The sequence below is a fragment of the Periplaneta americana genome, unplaced genomic scaffold, assembly GCF_040183065.1.
Source record: "Periplaneta americana isolate PAMFEO1 unplaced genomic scaffold, P.americana_PAMFEO1_priV1 scaffold_52, whole genome shotgun sequence".
In the NCBI taxonomy this organism is placed as follows: domain Eukaryota; kingdom Metazoa; phylum Arthropoda; class Insecta; order Blattodea; family Blattidae; genus Periplaneta; species Periplaneta americana.
The window spans coordinates 39,517-58,999 of NW_027185533.1; the positions used below are offsets into that span (position 1 = coordinate 39,517).

Genomic DNA, 19,483 nt, shown 5'->3' on the forward strand with positions numbered 1-19,483 from the left:
GACTGATATTTAATGAGATAAATGAGTTTTAAAATTAAAATAACGCTATCTAAGACGGTGCAATGAATTAAGAACAAATGACTTCGTCTATAAGGGGCCTTGGACAACAACAATCGAAACAGGGGCCTTGGACATCAACAAACAATCGAAAGCTATTAAACATAGCCTACAGGGAATGTTTCTGTGTTTGTATGAAGTAATATCACAAGCTCGTAAATTAACTGATTTGTATAATTAGTTATTATTTCACCATTGGAAACTGTAGTTTCTCTAGATGGACATAATGCTATAATGTTATTACAGTAACGTCTGAGTAAATCGAGGACAGGTAAGATTAAAATAGCTTCTTATGCACAGAAAATTTGATAGGCTATTTTGTACATTCGTTTTCTGTATTTCTTAAAATAATATTTATGTACACGCATTTTAATCTCAGAGAATTAACGAACAACGAGAGTGTATTGATTTAGTATGCAGTAATAGTACTTTAGCTTGGCAATCCATTATTTTAATAATTCATATTTTAACTATGCTCAATTGAATCGTGTTAAAATACATAAAATATATATGCAATAAATGCAGTGCTAAAAAAAAATTGGGTAATATGCGAAGCAGATTATCTTGCGCTGTTGTAAAAGTTGTTCCCTGGATCAGACGTCCTATTTTAATTATGTAATTACTTTATATTTATTTCTAACAGGTGGAGCGGAGCGAACGGGTACGGCTAGCTAACAATAAGTGAGAACTTACAATACAACAACAACAACAACAACAGCTGATAATCTGAAAGGGAACATAGTAATTTGGGGTGAATTAAAATGCAGCTTCCATTCGTTTAAAATTTCTTTAAATTTTAACTAAATATTAATGTAGATATTACCTCTAAAGGTAAATGGGGGCATGTTTCACAACGCTAACAAATTACAAATTAACAATATACAATTAACAACGGAAATATTACATATGCTTGTTAACTGTGTTTCACAATGCAATCTTATTCACTTGTATGTTTTAACGAACTTTACAAAATCGGCGAAACAAACTTACAAATACGCATAATTGGTTGAACAAAATCGCCAACGACAGTTTACAAAAATCACTAAGGATCAGAGGTAAAGTAGCTGTAATTTTAGAACTATCGATGGACATGTTTATATTTTTTTATATATATTTTATTTAGATTTTGCTACATCGGCGACAACGGAGTTTCGCGGCATGCAATTGGTCGAGCATACCAATGCATTAATTAGCCTACGACTTAACTGACGAAAGTTAGCGCGAAATTCATTCAAATAATTGATAAATAATGGATTTGACCCACGTAGTTATATGCAGTTGATAGAGCAGCTAACATGTCCATCCATTAAAATCAACTTCGCTCTCTGCTGGTCCATCAGTATATTTTATTGTTTCATCCATAACCTCGCCAACATTAGGGAACCCAGCAGGAGGAGCATAAAAATCCTTTGCCCGAGTAAGCACATTCGGTGATCAATAACCCGCCTCGAGTTTTTTCAATCTTGTAACAACATCAACTACCATGTGTGAACTTTTGCACACTGTAATCTTATAAATTCCGTTCTTATCTGCTAACGCAGGGAACTGAGAGCTACTATGCAACCAATGCAGTTCTCGCTTTGAGGTTAGGGCACCACTTTTCCCTTTCAGATGTTGCATGTGATGTCCCATATCTTGTAGGAGAGATTACAGCGAAATGGGATTCGGAACGACTTCAGAATACTGCGTAAGTAATGCCGACATTGCATTATTAAGTGATTGGTTTTCGGTGCAAAGTTTTTCTTCTTTAAGTGCGAGTATTTATTAAATACGTTCCTCGTATATAAGAACTAACGCGGTATTCTGAAGTATAGCGCGGGATTCATTCGAAACCTTTCATTAATATTCGTACAATGATACGAACGTGGCCGGAAAATTCTACGTTAGGCCTAAATGCAAAATCTTCGTCTGAGTCGCTAGAACTACTCAATAACATCACAACTGCTTCAGTGTAATTCTTAATGGTACCCTGTTACTATAAAATTGATTTTATACATATGTGTTTATTTTTTTCATTCACAATTAGAAGCTATTTCAACAGGGCTACTGTAGAAAATGTGCTAACTTCACTAGTAAAGTTTAGTTTACACGTTTGTAAAATTACTCCTTCGTTGTGAAACAAACATATCACTTGTAAAGAGCGCAAAATTTCATTCGTAAAGATTTGATTTCCTTTGTACAGTCCACCTTTACAAACAAAGATTGTGAAACAGAAGTTTACAAACAGAGTTCACAATTTCCAAAGATTGTAAACTTTGTGAAACACCCCACTGGTGAATCAGCACGCCGAGCTCGATCGAAATACAACCAGTTACTATTATTTCCCTATCGTTTTTTGACATTTGATTCCGCGTCCTACCCCTTTCATTCGTTACTAACCAACAACGCCAATAGCAGAAGGTAACGCAAAAACAGTCACCGGTTCCCCGATGCATGGCTTTCTCTCTCAATGTCAACTGAGAGTTAAAAATATTCATTATAATATGCACTTTCCACTCACTCCTCAGAATGTCTTCTTTATTTTTATTTATTTATTTATTTATTTATTTTTAAAGATATGTGAGCTACGTACTGTATGTCTGATGTTTTGCCATCGTACATTCAAATATTTATATTCACTGTACAGTACAGCGAACTGTTTATACTTACTGTACATGCTATAACTACTTCTCCCAACTCCGCTATTGCTATATTTCCTAAACTAAACGCTGATATTGAAATAACGCCTGGTCTGATAATGCAGTCTGTTTAAATTTCTACCGACCAAGTTCTGCCCTTCATCATGGGAAAACAACGAGCTTCTTTAAAGGATACAACTACTAGGACAGAGATATTTTCATTATGGAATTTGTACTACCCACTGAAATGTAGTAACTAATGGGATTTTAATTAGCCATATATGTACAGTATATTACATTCTTTACCTAAAATGTCTCTAACTTCTAGGGAGAGCGCGAGGTACGTTCACAATCCCCTGAATACATATTCCCTTCTTCGAGAAAACGCAGAGAAGTGAACCGTCTCATATGAATATGCTACCAGTCATAAGTTTCAATACGGAGCTGCAAGTACTTAAGAATTATCAATTACTCTACAATTATGCAGCGGCGTCATCATCCAAGCTATAGCTGGAATAGGGAAGGGAACATAATATCCCATAAGTCTTATTAGAACACGCTGGAAATAGTGACGTAAAAAAAAAAATCGCCAACGGCACGTGGTGTTCCCAAGCGGTCACCCATCCAAGTACTGACCACGCCCAATGTTGCTTGACTTCGGTGATCGGACGAGAACCGGTATTTTCAACATGGTATGGCCGTTGCCGATGAAACTGCGTAATCTGTAGGCACTTGAGGACGATGGGATTGGGGTGCACTCGATAAAACCTGCACTCGCTCACACACACACGTAAACTGCCTGCTTAGACTCTGTACCTAAATTACCAAGCTCGTTGGATGTCATTGGGATAGATGATAAATCTATCTATCAACGGCAGTTTGGTTACGTTTCAACGTCACACACTGCTGGATTGACACGGGATTAATAAAACAGCTAGTCGGCATTCTAAGTTAAGCCACAGGTGGATTGTTGTTCAACAGCGGAGCCTCCTTTCAACCACATGGTTGTGGAACTGTAGTCGGATTTTCGACATCATTTTCATGCCATACTACGGAACTTCACACAAACTTCAATTCACTTCTTGCACCGGCGGCTACTACGAATGGACTGAAGCTCGCTACTGACTAGGGGGGGGGGGACATTTGTCTCTTGATGGATTACGTGACAGATATATAAAGTATCAGTCGTATGTTATGAACCCGAGTTTCAATAAAGATAGATTACCCGTATGTCCACAGATTCTCAGTAGTGGCCTGCGGAAGGATTATGACCGCGGTCGACAAGTTACCTTCTAAGTTGTTTTCCCTCAACAATTAATGCTGCCAAGTGAGTAGGAATGACACCGCGCTCTCATATAAGTCGTACGAAACTATTAAGGAAACGAATTTGCCTCGTGGATCCAAGTCTCCCATGGACTGCCTATAATGTATTATCTATCCTAGAAGTGTTATCGGGGTGATTATTTAAATTTTCACTCGGTGGGAAACGCTGTTGTTCTTCATTCGTCTACTCTGTTATGAATAACTTGTGGCCCTTAAAAGGGCCGGTTGCTGATTCCCTAGCAAGCACTCCCGCTTACTTGGAACTAGTGTATTTTGTGACGGCCTTGGTCCCTTCACTGACGGCGTGCTTGGCCAGCTCACCGGGTAGCAGGAGACGGACGGCTGTCTGGATCTCCCGACTGGTGATGGTCGACCGCTTGTTGTAATGCGCGAGCCGCGAAGCTTCCGCGGCGATGCGCTCGAAGATGTCGTTAACGAAGCTGTTCATGATGCTCATAGCCTTTGAACTGATTCCCGTGTCTGGGTGAACTTGTTTCAGAACCTTGTAGATGTAAATGGCGTAGCTCTCCTTCCTCTTGCGCTTCTTCTTCTTATCGCCCTTCGAAATATTCTTCTGGGCCTTGCCGGCCTTCTTGGCAGCCTTTCCGGAAGCTTTGGGGGGCATGGTGCTCGTCTGATGATGAGCCCGAACGAACGAACGAACGAATGAGTGATGCCACTGGCGAGCCAGTGACGCCTGCTTCAGGGACTTAATACCCTCTTCAGGCTAGGTGTGCTTGTGCTTTAGTGTGTTATGTAGTCAGCACCATGTCGCGTGGGAATGGTTGGGAAGGTTTTGCAATTATTTTTTTTTTTTTTTTTTTTTTTTTTTTTCCGGTTACTGATTTTTTTTTTTTCTTTTTGGTAGTTTTAAGTCCAGCGCTACTAGGGAAATTATTGGTGATCGTTTTCTATTGGATTGACTTGGGCATGGAGAAATTCATTATAGGGTAATAGGAGTTGGTTTACAGTGGTGTTGGGAAACTGAGGTGGATTTTGAAATAGTTGCTGGATGAAGGATCTGTCCATTGCCTTGTTTACATATTTGATGTTCTTATCCTTGATGTAAGAATGCAAGGGTTTAATTTTGGCTAGAGCATACACGATTTGTCTATTAGTGTTATATGGCACGTTGAGTGCCTTGCGTAGTAGGCGTCTTTCTGTTGACGCTAGGCTCTCAATTTGCGTAGCTGTTGCGTTGGAGAACAGCTGCGAAGCGTAGAGAATTGCCGGTCTAATAACTGAGGTATAGATTATTAAATTTGTGCGGGGCTTGGCGCTGGGGCGATGTGGGGGTTTACCGGAAATGTTATAGAGTAATCGCGTGGCTAATAAAATTTTGCTTTTGATTTCGTGGAAGTGGTGAGTTAATTTTAGGTTCTGCGTTAGTTTGACTCCGAGATAAGTGAAATGCCGCTGATAGGGAATGGGAGTATTGTGGATGAGTATAGGATATCTATCTCGCTTTCTTTTCGGTGGGAAATTCGATTTTTTAGCTAGTATTGCCTGGGTTTTAGAGGTATTTAATTTTAGCCGCCATTGTTTCAGCCACGTAGTGAGTTCTTTTAGAGCATTATTCATGCGTTGTGTCGCAACGTAGATTGTCCTGCCTGAGGCTACATAAATGGTGTCGTCGGCGAACTGGCCAAGAGTGACGTTAGTTTGTCTTGGGGTCGGTATGTCTGCCACAAATAGATTGTAGAGAATTGGTGACAACACCGTTCCTTGCGGAACGCCTCCATGGATTGAGAGTGGGGTTGAGAGTTGATTGTTTATTTTTATTTGAGCTGTGCGATCCCGAAGGAAGTCAGAGATCCATCTAGTGATTTGTGGCGGTAGTCCTAGGTTGGTAAGTTTGTAGCGTAGTCCGTCGTGCCAGACAGTGTCAAAAGCTCTTTGCATGTCTAGTGCAACGATGGCTGTCGTTTGTCTACGTTCTCGGGCGGTTTCCACCGGTGTGAGTACTTTTAGTATTTGGTCTATGATGTCAGTGTGTGGTCTAAATCCTGCTTGGGTCTGCGGAATAAGGTCGGCGGCATCGACGTATTGTTGTAAGCGTAGGTTGAGTACACGTTCCATTAGCTTACATATGGTTAATGTTAAACTAATGGGTCGGTAGTTGTCTACATTAGTAAGGTCTTTCCTTGGTTTTGGGAAAAGCAATATATGTGCGTGCTTCCATCTGGGCGGAAGAGCACCCAGCCTAAAGCTAGCTGTATATATTGCTGCAAGAAACTCTACGGCTCTTTGTGGGTAGTGTCTGTAGATGATGTTGGGTATATTGTCAGGGCCAGCAGCTGTGTTTTTTGTTCTGTAGATTGCTGCTGCCACTTCATTGGCAGTGATATCTGTTGTTAATGGATGTGGTATGTTGTTTTGAATTTGAGGTGCTGGTGTTTGTAGTGGGAGGTATAATTGGGGGTTTGCGGTGACGTGGTCTGTGATTCGTATGTAAGTGTCGTTGTCGAAGTTGGGGTCCTGTGGTGTGATATGTAGTTTTTGGAGGTGGTTTTGGAATGCGTTTAATTTGTCTGTAGTTTGCAGTAGGAGTTTATTGTTGTGTTTTATGGGGTATGTGAGTGGCGTAGAGCCGCGGAGTTTCTTGATGATTTTCCAAAATTTTCCAGGGTTTTCACATTTGTTTTTGTTTAAACTGTCGGCTAGTCTTTGTCGTGATCGTGTCTCATGGCGTTCGATCGCGTTGCGTACGTCCTGTTGCAGTTGTCGATATAATCGTCTATTTTCGTCTGTGCGTATTTTCATGTAGAGTCTGTGGGCGCGTCTTTTAGTCTTAATGAGCTTGACTAAGTCTGGCGGTAGTTCTCGTCGATATGTATTAGTCACTCGTGAGTGGGGGACAGTCTTGAGTCGAGCTTCTTCCGTCGCTCTCAGCAGCAGATTGTCGGCTTCAATAAGAGAGTTAAGGTCAGTAATATTAGGTAGTGGTGTTGGTATTAGTTCAGTGATGTGAGTGGTAAAGAGGTCCCAGTCAGCCCGATGGTACTTGAAAAGTGTGTGTGTTGCATTAGTTCTAGTCGGGATCCAGTGAGGTGTTGCCAGTTTTAGTCGAATAGGGCAGTGGTCAGAGTTAAGAGGTTCCAGTACGTCAGTATTGATAGTTCGGTTGAGTAGGGTGTGGGTAAGTAATAGTTTGTCAGGAGTGGTGCAGTTATGTTGGAGGTCATTGTCGGGGAGGCGTGTAGGTCCGGTTGGGATTAGTCTGTAGGGGGAGTTTTGGAGGAAGGAATCTAGGTGGATACCATTGCGATTATTGAAGTTGTCGCCGAAGTTAATGTGGTGGGTGTTTAGGTCTCCGATAATTATTGACTTATGGAGCGAGTTTAGGTAGTGGAAAAGATGCATGGGGAAGTCAAGGAGTGGGGGGAGGTAGATGGAAGTGAGGTGTATGGGAAAGTTTCGAATATGGATTTTGATGGTTAGGCATTCAGTGTTATTGAACTGGTGGGGAGTAGAATGGAGACTGCTTGGGAGTGAGTCTTTGCAGAGTATGGCAACCCCTCCTCCTAGCCGGTTTCTATCTTTTCTGTATATGTTGTAACCGGGTAGTGTGAATTTGTCGGTTGTGTTAAGGTGCGTCTCATTGAGTGCGATGATGTCTGGAGTTAGGTCATTGCATAGTTGGGTTAGCTCGGTTCTGCTGCTGTAGAGGTGGCGGATGTTGCTGTGTATTATGGTTAGGTCATGTCGAATGTCTAGTACAGTCATAATGATCGTCCAGTAGTCGAGGTTGTCTACTTAGCAATGGAGTTGGCCAGCGACACCAGTTGCTCCTGTAATGGTTGCAAAGAAATTTTTATCTGGTTATTAACAAAGTGGTGAATCATGCGTTTGCGGAACACTCTGCGCGCCGATTGATTTGCAGTTCTAAGTGTGCTTTTCCTGTGGGAGGGTTGTGCATTGGTGGTCAGTAAAGAAATGGTGAAAATAGCGAGTTGTTCCTGTATCTCGTTCAATCGTTTCTCGATGTAATTTTCAGCTACAACGAGAGCGTCTGTGATGTATTGTTCCAAGTTCGTCCGTGTTTGGTGTTGGTTAGTCAGCTGTGGGTTTTCATCCAAGTTCTGTTCCAAAGTAGGTGCTGTAGATGTGTCTGGTTCCGTTGCTTGTGCGTAAGTCTTAATTGGTGAGAACAGTGGGAAGATTTCTGAGGGTTTTTTGGTCGGTGGTGGTGCAGGAAGTGATTGCACGGGAATATGGGTAATAGGCTCATTGTTAGGGTCTGATTTTGGGTATTGGGGGCATCTAGTTTGTCCAGTGAAGTGAGAGTCTGCCATACACGTGGCACAGAATTTAACATTGTCAGATGGTTTGTGAGAGCAGGATTGCGGATTTTTTCCACATTTAAAGCACACTTTGGCCGCCGTGCAGCTACTGGAGGTGTGGCCGAATTTGGCGCAGTTGGCGCAAGGTCTATGGAAGGTAGTTTCCCGTGAGGGTTCAACGGGGTAGTTTCTGCCCATGATTCTGATACCCCCCAGCAGCTGCTCGGCTGTCGCAGAGTCCTCCACAAACAGTCTGATTAAGGGGGTTTCTTTATTAGTTGTGGCTGAAACAATGCGGTGGAGTCGCTTAATATTAAAGTTCTGGTGTGTTAGTTCTTCAGCGAGGTCAGAGATTGGAATTTCTAGTGCCACGCCCTTCATGACTACACTGATTTCTTTCTTGACAGGGGGGCGGGGCTTGGGGGTGTTGTGAGAATGGAGAGACAGTTCTGCGTTAGGACCAAAGGAAGATGGAGGGATTTTATGTATGAAAGTTTCAGCATCGCTGAGATTGGGGAAGAGAAGTGTGGTGGTGCTTTTAGTGGGTGCCCAGAACATGCGCGGGATTTCAGTGGCGATATCCTGCTGTCGCATTAATTTAGTTATGTAGAAGGGATTGTTGCCATGAAGGGTGTGGTTGTTTATTGTGACAGTGTAGCCGGTATGTGGGGTTGGAAGAGAGGTGGATGGGTTTGGTTCGGTCTGGATGGATGTATTGGTGGGTTTGGATTTTCTGCGCCTGCCTTTTGCAGTCTGCCAATCCTCGTCTGAGGATGTGTTGGGGCTGTCAGAATGATTGTTGGGCGGGTGGTGTTGGACTTGGGTAATTGTGGTTGGAGGTTTTTTGGGAGGGGGTGGAGTGATGGGTTCGATTAGGAATTGGGTGGTGGCATTAGGGACCCCGGAGTCAAACATCCAATGTGGCATTTTCGTAGAGTTAGGGAATGCGCAGAATTTGGCTTTGGGTCCGAAATGTTGGGGAGTGAATTTAGAACAAAACTTTCGCAGCTGTTCCCTAGTGACAAAGGTGTATGCTCTGTCTGACGGTCCGAATTTCATCATGGTAAAAGACAGATCTTCATCCAGCGAGAAAGCTGTAAGGGCAGATGGGAGGGCGTCTCTGATAAGAACAGAGCGGTTGGATTCATTGACAGACCAGGAGTTCAGGAGGGCGATGGGGAGGTTGTCACTGGAATAAATAGCGCTGGGCTTACCTTTGGTGCTGTCCGTTGCGTTGGTTTCACTGTGGCAGTCAGGTGTGGGGTTGGAGTTGGTTTTCTTGGAGATTCTTGCGAGTTTGTCTCGCTTGATGGGGAAGTCATTTTGGGTGGGTAGTTTCGGGGCTTTCTTTATGTTTAGGATTTGGCCATGTTCAGTGGGGGTTGCGGATGTTGATTTAGTTATTGATGAAGACTTGTGGGTCTTGTTGGAGTTGGAGCTGTAGATTTCAGCAGTGTTAGCTGGTGAAATGTTGGAAGAGGAGGGATTGGGTATTTTGATTTTTGTTGATGGTTTCATATTAGCTGGGTTGGCAATGGTGGTGGTGGTGAGACTTCTTTGAGGAAGTGGTGGAGGTTGGCCGCATTCTTCATCGTCTTCCATTGCGACGCTGTTGGTTTGTATTTGTTGCTGTACAGTACAAGAACACTGGCGCAGCAAAAGTCGATATTTTCTCGCCTACAACACAGTATATGTTCAGAGGGGCACACTGCGTTTAGAGTTATGGGTTCATCCAGTGACCAGTAGCACACAATGTTACGGTTTCTCGTTTAAAAGAGAGTTGCCATACAAATATTTTAAAATAATGATGATGAGCACCGAAGTTCACACACACTGAGCAGGTCTCTCTCCCGCGGCACGTCGACAATGTTCCCTGGTAATCAGATTCACCCAATGTTGCGCAATGTTACGGTTTCTCTCTTTAAAGTTAGTGTACAATAATTTAATAATAATGATGAGCACAGAGGTTAACACACTTAGCAGGTTTCGCTCCTGCGGCTAGTCGGCAGAGTTTCCTAGATAACACTCAGCACGTTTGCGATCCACAAGGCAGCGACTTGGTCGCCAGTGTCTTCTTGATCACCAACTGATTGGCATTAGTCTAGGGGGCCGAGATAGCATTATAGCCAAACACAAGTTATTAAATATGAGAATAGATACAATATTACTGACAATCCAGTCTTGCTAACACTCACACAAGTTCACACGGCACTATAATTCAAGTTAACTTCTAATCTTACACTGCACAATGCAAACTTATGAATAAAAATGCGTGAAAGCTACGCGGCCACAACACGCCGTCTCACCTATGCCGCCATTGATGCCTGAACGATGATGATGAGCCCGGAGGGAGAAAAATATTTAAGTCGCAGGGACAATGCCGTACTGCCTTCCCAGTGCGAGCCAATAGAAACAGCGCAAACGTTTGTGACTTTACGATTGGTCCGCTGTCGATTATTGACGTTGGCGTAAAAGTGAAGGTTACCGTCGGGCCCTGCATCATTTTGGGCGAGGCGTCGTTCTTGTAGTTAAACAGCTGCAAGTAGGAGTAGCATCATGTCGGGTCGTGGAAAGGGAGGCAAGGTGAAGGGAAAGTCAAAGTCTCGATCCAGCCGTGCTGGGTTGCAGTTCCCGGTAGGCCGTATCCACCGTCTTTTGCGTAAGGGCAATTACGCAGAGCGAGTTGGTGCCGGTGCGCCAGTCTACCTGGCCGCGGTGATGGAGTACCTGGCGGCCGAAGTTCTCGAGTTGGCTGGCAACGCAGCTCGTGACAACAAGAAGACTAGGATCATTCCTCGTCACTTACAGCTCGCCATTCGCAACGACGAGGAGCTGAACAAACTCCTGTCCGGCGTCACCATCGCCCAGGGTGGTGTGTTGCCCAACATCCAGGCGGTTCTCCTCCCGAAGAAAACCGAGAAGAAGGCTTAAGCCCCTTCTCCGTAAAACGGCCCTTTTAAGGGCCCCACTAACCTCACAAAAGTCAGAAATAGCCAGTATTGTTAATCCTCTCTCACGGCTTCGTAATGTAATTTCATTACGCGTGTCAACTTTCTCTCTCTCTCTATACCGGTGGGCTGATTTAATATCATCATTCTGTAATTTTGTGCTCTGAACGATGTCGTTGTCCCAGGTTCGCACTGAAGTACTTGAAACCGTTGTACATTTACTAGGCTATTGTGTGATAACACATTATACTGATGCATATAGAAAGGTTTCATTATTATTATATAATTTAACACAATACGAGTTAAATTAGATGATGATGCCAAGGTACATAGTTGGCTTCGAAATTTATGTAATATATTTCTATCATATTAGAGTAATGGAGATTATCGTGAAAATAATCACAAGTCCCCTTCTTTGGTGCCCATCGTGGTTTTAGACATATACGTTTGAATATACTAGTTTACTTTACTACATACTACGAATGAAACTAATTTTGAATAAGAAATCGATAACTGGTGAACAACTTACGGCGTTATAATAGAGTTCCTAATGCGTTTGTTTGTTGGTGCACATATTGGCCGCACGCGCAGGAACCCCAATACTGAGATGATGACATGACCTTCTCGTAGGAATCGAAGGCTTTGACAATTTGCGTTCGAATTTCCCCTCTCTCTGTCGTTTCGTTCGAACCGAAATGACGCAAGCTATACGTGGAAGTTGTCTGACAGGACGAAGTCCTGTGTTCTGACATGCGATGTGTACCTCTTCTCCCCAGTGTTTACCACACTGGATTCCTATGACCTAAAAGTTGGCATTGCAAAAACGTGGTGATGTGATGTTCAGTATGTGTCAATCCCCTCGGTTCCTTGTTACGGTCTGGTGAGCATTGCCTACCTGCGTTGTCATATTACCCACCAATTCTTCGGACAGTGATTATTGACTTACAGAAGTTTACAGTAACAGGTAACATAATCCGAGGAGCAAGGCTTCACAGAGGAATCCGGTCTTTCCACTTGATATACCAAGCGTTGGGGTCAGACCCATTTGAAAAACGGAGAGGCATTTCTTACAACGTCTTTTGCTGATACTGAAGTGCCCCTACGAAATAAGTTCTGTTTTCCGCACTGGCCTGTTGAGCTAGTGGTCACACAGTAAAGGTGAATTAAATTAATCTCGACAACTACTGCCCTTTTTAGACGGATTTTATGGCCCTGAAAAGGGCCGTTTTGCCGACGGATTCGGCAGCAGACGTGTGTAGGCAGTCTAACCGCCGAACCCGTAGAGAGTCCTCCCCTGCCTCTTCAAGGCGTATACCACGTCCATGGCCGTGACTGTCTTCCGCTTCGCGTGCTCGGTGTATGTTACAGCGTCACGGATTACGTTCTCCAGAAAGACCTTGAGAACACCTCTCGTCTCCTCGTAGATGAGGCCGGAGATACGCTTTACGCCTCCACGTCGGGCGAGACGACGAATGGCCGGCTTCGTGATGCCCTGAATATTATCTCGGAGAACCTTCCTGTGGCGCTTCGCTCCACCTTTGCCAAGACCCTTGCCTCCCTTGCCGCGTCCAGTCATGTTGCTCGTGTGACGAAGGTTAAAAGTGATCTCGACGGCGGGTCATTTTTTGGTTTATATACTAAAACCCGCGGACCAATCACATTACGGAAGGGGCGTGGCTTCTCAACGGGCGAAGACATAAATACCCCTCTTGGGGGCAGCGGGCGCGACTGTATTGCGTCAACTTGGGTTGCGAGGACGAAGGAGTAAGCGATGGCACGTACGAAGCAAACTGCGCGTAAGTCCACGGGAGGCAAGGCTCCACGAAAGCAGCTGGCAACGAAGGCCGCTAGGAAGAGCGCACCGGCTACTGGAGGCGTGAAGAAACCCCATCGATACCGACCTGGTACAGTTGCTCTTCGCGAGATCCGTCGTTACCAGAAGAGCACCGAGCTCCTCATCCGCAAGCTGCCTTTCCAGCGCTTGGTGCGTGAAATCGCTCAGGATTTCAAAACCGACCTCCGTTTCCAGAGCTCAGCCGTAATGGCCTTGCAGGAGGCAAGCGAGGCATACCTCGTCGGTCTCTTCGAGGATACCAACCTTTGCGCCATCCACGCCAAGCGCGTGACCATTATGCCCAAGGATATTCAGCTGGCTAGGCGCATCCGCGGCGAGAGGGCTTGAATTAACAAAGGTACTCCTGCCCGCAAAAAGGCCCTTTTCAGGGCCACTAGTTATTTCTCGGAAGAGCCGGTTGTACCGTACTCCAGGTCTCGTTCCTACTACCCTCAGTTCAAGGTCACCTCAATAATATAAATGGTTTCTCCCTTTCCATTCCTCACCGTATCAGCATTTTCCCACAGCCTGTTTGACAAATATCGCAATGTATCCTATAGGTTAATAAACAATTTTTTAATAGAACGATGGATAACAAAGTTTCTTAGGAAAATTAAAAAAAAATTTCACAGTTCTATAATATTGCACATTATATATATTTACCAAATTAAGGGTTAACGCCGCCGGGACGAGTGATCCTCCGTCCGACCGATCACAAGCGCCAAGGCTCAAAGTGGTCCAGAAAGCAAATCTAGCTGGACTAAAAATGTGACATATTTCCATGAAACTTCGCACTATAGTCACTACTGTATAAGAGGAGAAACTACCCCTTTATAGACGATGCGTTTTGACAAAAATTAGTGACTTGTCTCATATATAATATATTGTTTTAATGAAACTTTACACAGTACTTACATGTAGCTCGTTTATACTATATTGGATACAAAATGTGATTATGATTGTATAAGAGTAGCTACTTGTCTCCTATCTAACATTTTTTACTTTCACGAAACTATAACTGTGACTCATTATTTTCGATAGTACAGACGTGGTCTGCTTAGGAAAGGACAAGCGGAAGACTGTGACCTTTGTGACCTCGGGTGGGTATTACGATAACATTTATAACCGTCACCCTGATAAGCATCCGAGCAGCTTATTTCACAAAAGGAGTTTGAATACAAACAATTCCTTCAATCTACTACGATTATTACAATAACTGATTTCATTAATCTCCTCTCTTCTTTAGCAAAATATAAATTACCTTCAATTGGTCGATTCAGCAAACTTGTTCATAAAACTTATCGCTATTGCGTCACGTTTCGCAATTTTTCTAAAGTAAAAACAAAAACACGAACAAACGCCTACTCCTTTAACCTCATCGCTCTCTTATCTCTAGAATCCCGGGGGGTAGAGAACCTGAATTCTCTGTGGTGTGAAACAAAGCAACCCGCAGGAGCAATGACACGTTCAATTGTCCTAATAATAGAAAAAAAATTACACGTCATTTAGTGTATTCAGAACATTTTTACAGGACCGTGTAGGATATTCACTCTCCTGTCGAATAGTTTCGGCGGCTGGTAGGCGATACGCATTAATTAAAATAATACTTGCGTACCTTGTTCAGGACAGTGACTGTGCTACTTTCTTTCTTTCTTTCTTTCTTTCTTTCTTTCTTTCTTTCTTTCTTTCTTTCTTTCCTTTATTTGTAGCTTATTGATGACACCAGATGCCATAACGGAAATGCCGTGATGGTATGTTTGTTTAATATTCAAAATCAAGTGACAGACGCTATTTGACTTTGCGGTGGAGGGGATAGGGACCTGATCTCGGATGTTCCGAGAGATGCCGGCGCACAGTTGTCCAGAACGCAAAACTATGTAAGAAAATCAACTTCATCATAACCGAAGTTTAAGTAATATCTAGGCTTAAACAAAAGCTAGGCATTGTGCACAACAACATACAAAACATCAATATCAGTAAGAGGTGGGACAAAACATGAGTTTTTTTTTTTTTTTTTTTTTTTTTTTTTTTTTTTTTTTTTTTTTTTTTTTAAGTCACGCTCTTCAGTTGATTTTTGTTCGTGGGGTCAGTGGCTGTTTTATATTGTTAAACCTTCCCTTATGGAGGTCATAGGACAAGATGTGTACTTTCATTTAATACGCGAAAAGCAATCTATAATACGTTAGCATTCATTTAATTGGCACGTTTACTGAGATTTGTGCAACTAGTTTTTTTTTTTTTTTTTTTTTTTACGACATATTTAACAGGCTGTGCATTACAAGTAAACCTGAGTTAACTTTCAATTCTTCTACCCACACATTAATCAAATATTAAACTCTATACGGCTTAAAATTTAGCTGCTACATCCTGCAAACTTAGATGTTATATTCATCTCTTGGTGGCGCTTTACGAATTCGACAGCAGCCACTTTTCAGAGTCTGGATGAAGGAGCTTAATTTCTCCAAGAAAAATTCAACACTTCTTGAACATATAATGAACAACTAAATTATGGAGTATATCCATGAATCTAGCATTTTGTTACCAACTGCGAAAAATATGGCAGGCTAGTCATCTTTTAGGAGCATAATTTCTATTAAAACATTAAAAATTATCAGAAACACTAATTTTTCCCTAATTCCCTAATTACACGAGCATAATTCGTTTTTGCATAGATGCGTATAAAATTTCATGGAAATATGTTACATAGGGGAGAAATTATTAACTCTGTATAAATGTAGCCTCTAAACACAAGAAGTAGATTCCCATATAAAAACCATTATCTGAATTTATGCTACCTGTAACTATACTGTGTGAAATATAATGTAAATATTTCAGTTAAGATAGAAATTATTAATTTAGTCTATAAAGCACTTCCGATACAACTCTTCACACAATAATAATAATAATAATAATAATAATAATAATAATAATAATAATAATAATTATAGTAATAGTAATAATAATAATAAGAAGAAGAAGAAGAAGAAGAAGAAGAATACACACTCGCCCGAATACAGAAATGTGAAGGGTCAGCAGGACAGAGTATTTGAGAATCATATCATATCATATCATAATATATATTCCTTACATTCATGTTAACAACCCTTAAATGTGCAAAACTTCATATCTCACACTAGTTTATTAAAAAAGGTCGGACTGTAAAGAAAACAACTATCGCAATTTTCATATTTTAAGATTCCCTGCAGTTTATACAATTTCATTTATACCACTTAGGATGTATTCATTAAGGATATGCTAATTTTTAATGAACACACACACACACACACACACACACATCTATTATACTAAACATAAACCCACAAGAGAAAACAATACTTGTATTAACTGTAAACATTTTTCTTCCTTTCTTTATTTTTAGCAGAATCCTCCATTTCACCCTTTATCTCACTAGATGCGCTTCCCGCAGACATTCTTCATTATATGTTTCACACACCACTTCGTAACACTTGCAGCGGTTGACTTTTGTTTTCTTGTCTTTTTCTCTAGGGTATATTGTACATAGTGCTCGGTATCGGTGCTCGTTCACGTGATATTTTACCTTTGTTTTTCTTGCTAACTCCTGCCAATTTTTCTGATATTTCCCGTAGTTGATTGGTCAAGTACTGCGGATTGATTCCCGGTTATAACAAACACACCTACACTACATTCCAATGATTTCTGACTCGTTACTGCACATTTTAGAAACACTGTACGGAAGCACACGCAGTCTCTCGTAAATCAACAGGTTACAACAGAGACTTACACTTGCAAACGCGTGGGGATTTCAGAAAATTTCTTACTATTTCAGTACCTTTAACTGTACAACAGATTTTGTTTTCTCGAAAAAGAAAGGTCAACGTTACTATTGACAAAAGACAGAAACGTACGATTACAATACCTTTATTTTAAACAATCTTAGAGGTGGTCTGGGAATTCCTAAACTCACCACGCGACTACTTAACCCTAGACAGGTAATCATCACTGTACTCATGTTAAAGGTAAGCATTCGTAATTTTTACTACTCACATTTTAATTAACTGAAATCAACTCAATATCACACATTTAACAACTTTTACACTTTTCGTAGCCATTAGTGTTCATTTAATTTTAAGTTTGTCATAAAGTCTTTACGTTCATGTTATTGTCCTATTTACAATTAGTGCAAACAACAGCGCGATGTTCTCTGCAGAACCCCTTTTTGCAAAGTCCACAAAATGTTGTCATCATTCTCCTCTTCTTTGCAGGACATTTATAGCAAACAGTACGTTCACCATCTGGCTGCATTACCTGGCATTGTTGTTGCACAGCAATGTTCAGATGTTCTTCAATTGTTGCCCGCAGAGATCGGTGTAAAGTAGGACGTGCAAAGCGGTGCTGCATCCACGGTTTTGTCAGCTCTTCACACAATTGGAAAATGAATTGTTTTCTTGATATTGTTTTCTGAGTTCTTCTAACTATAAATTATCCATGAATTTATACTTGCAATATTTAGCATGTTGTAAAATATTGCTAGTGGCCAGCGCCTCGTCTTTCTATTGCAGGAAAGATTGTGGCACATTTGACATAGTGTATCTACACCACCTTTAGTCCCATTGTAAATAATAATAATAATAATAATAATAATAATAATAAAGGCTTTACATATAACGTGTTGCTTACTGTTGTCATTGCAGTCCACGTCGGTGGGGGTGGGGGGGTTTCTTTCTCCTCCTCCTTCCTCTAAAAAGAGCAGTTACCAGGGTCTAAGGAAGTGAATGCCCTTTTCTTTCTGGGCTCATCCCTACATTTGTCTTAGCTCCTTAGGGAAAACCACGGAAAACCCTCAGGCTTGCGAATAGACTGAATGAATGAGAGGAGAAACTTTAAAGGTACGTGAAAACACGTCCATGCAAGGGAGTTGGGACTGTGAAAAATTGAATATGTGAAATCCAAGACTGTATTTGCCAGGCGAGCAAAGATGAAGAAGAAGAAAGGCTTACGTATGACGTGTGGCTTACTGTTGTCATTGCAGTCCGCGTCGGCCAGCGGTGGGAGGGGGGGGGGGTCAATATACCTGCACATATCAGTTCAAATTATAAAAACCTCTTAATGCTACTGCGGTACTATTCCATTGCCGAACACAATATGAAGAAATTAGCAGATCCCTGAACTGAACTCTTATTACTCTGAAATTACCGCGCAGTACAATTATAGCTATGACGCATTGCAAGCGTTAGTCACCATATCGATTTGCTAAGCAAATTTAATCCCTTTAGAGCATGTCCCCCCCCCCTCCTCCTCCATATCAGCCAACAACATACTGGATGAAGAAGACTCCTGCAAAAGGGACGAATTAAGATTTAATTTTATTTTAATGATAGACTAACATTGCAAAGTTCCAAAATAATTTTTTGCATTCCTTCATTACACTAGTCGTACAAAATTGCGGTCGTATCTCGTACTATCTATACTAATAATAAATCTGTAGCCGAAATTTTTCTGGTAAGTTTCGATTTTCCAAAAGTAATTGGTCCTAACATATATAATTAACCACCCTGAAACCGAAAATCGCATTTTTGAAATTTTTGTTTGTATGTCTGTCTGTATGTTTGTTACCTTTTCACGCGATAATGGCTGAACCGATTTATATGAAAACTGGAATATAAATTAAGTTTGTTGTAACTTAGATTTTAGGCTATATGGCATTCGAAATACATTATTTAAAAGGGGAGTTATAAGGGGGCCTGAATTAAATAAATCGAAATATCTCGCTTATTATTGATATTTGAGAAAAAATGTTACATAACAGATGTTCCTTTAAAAATGATTTCCGTTAAGTTTTATTTTTTTACAACATTTTGATAGGACTGATATTTAATGAGATAAATGAGTTTTAAAATTAAAATAACGCTATCTAAGACGGTGCAATGAATTAAGAACAAATGACTTCGTCTATAAGGGGCCTTGGACAACAACAATCGAAACAGGGGCCTTGGACATCAACAAACAATCGAAAGCTATTAAACATAGCCTACAGGGAATGTTTCTGTGTTTGTATGAAGTAATATCACAAGCTCGTAAATTAACTGATTTGTATAATTAGTTATTATTTCACCATTGGAAACTGTAGTTTCTCTAGATGGACATAATGCTATAATGTTATTACAGTAACGTCTGAGTAAATCGAGGACAGGTAAGATTAAAATAGCTTCTTATGCACAGAAAATTTGATAGGCTATTTTGTACATTCGTTTTCTGTATTTCTTAAAATAATATTTATGTACACGCATTTTAATCTCAGAGAATTAACGAACAACGAGAGTGTATTGATTTAGTATGCAGTAATAGTACTTTAGCTTGGCAATCCATTATTTTAATAATTCATATTTTAACTATGCTCAATTGAATCGTGTTAAAATACATAAAATATATATGCAATAA

General features: G+C 41.2%; 1 non-coding gene across 1 annotated transcript; it reads right to left on the reverse strand.

The window, feature by feature from the left end:
* Nucleotides 1–3,262: 3,262 nt before the first annotated feature.
* On the reverse strand, nucleotides 3,263–3,381 carry LOC138694136 (5S ribosomal RNA). Its single transcript, XR_011330811.1, has one exon. It is a non-coding gene; the product is annotated as a 5S ribosomal RNA (ribosomal RNA).
* Between the last annotated feature and the right edge of the window lie 16,102 nt (nucleotides 3,382–19,483).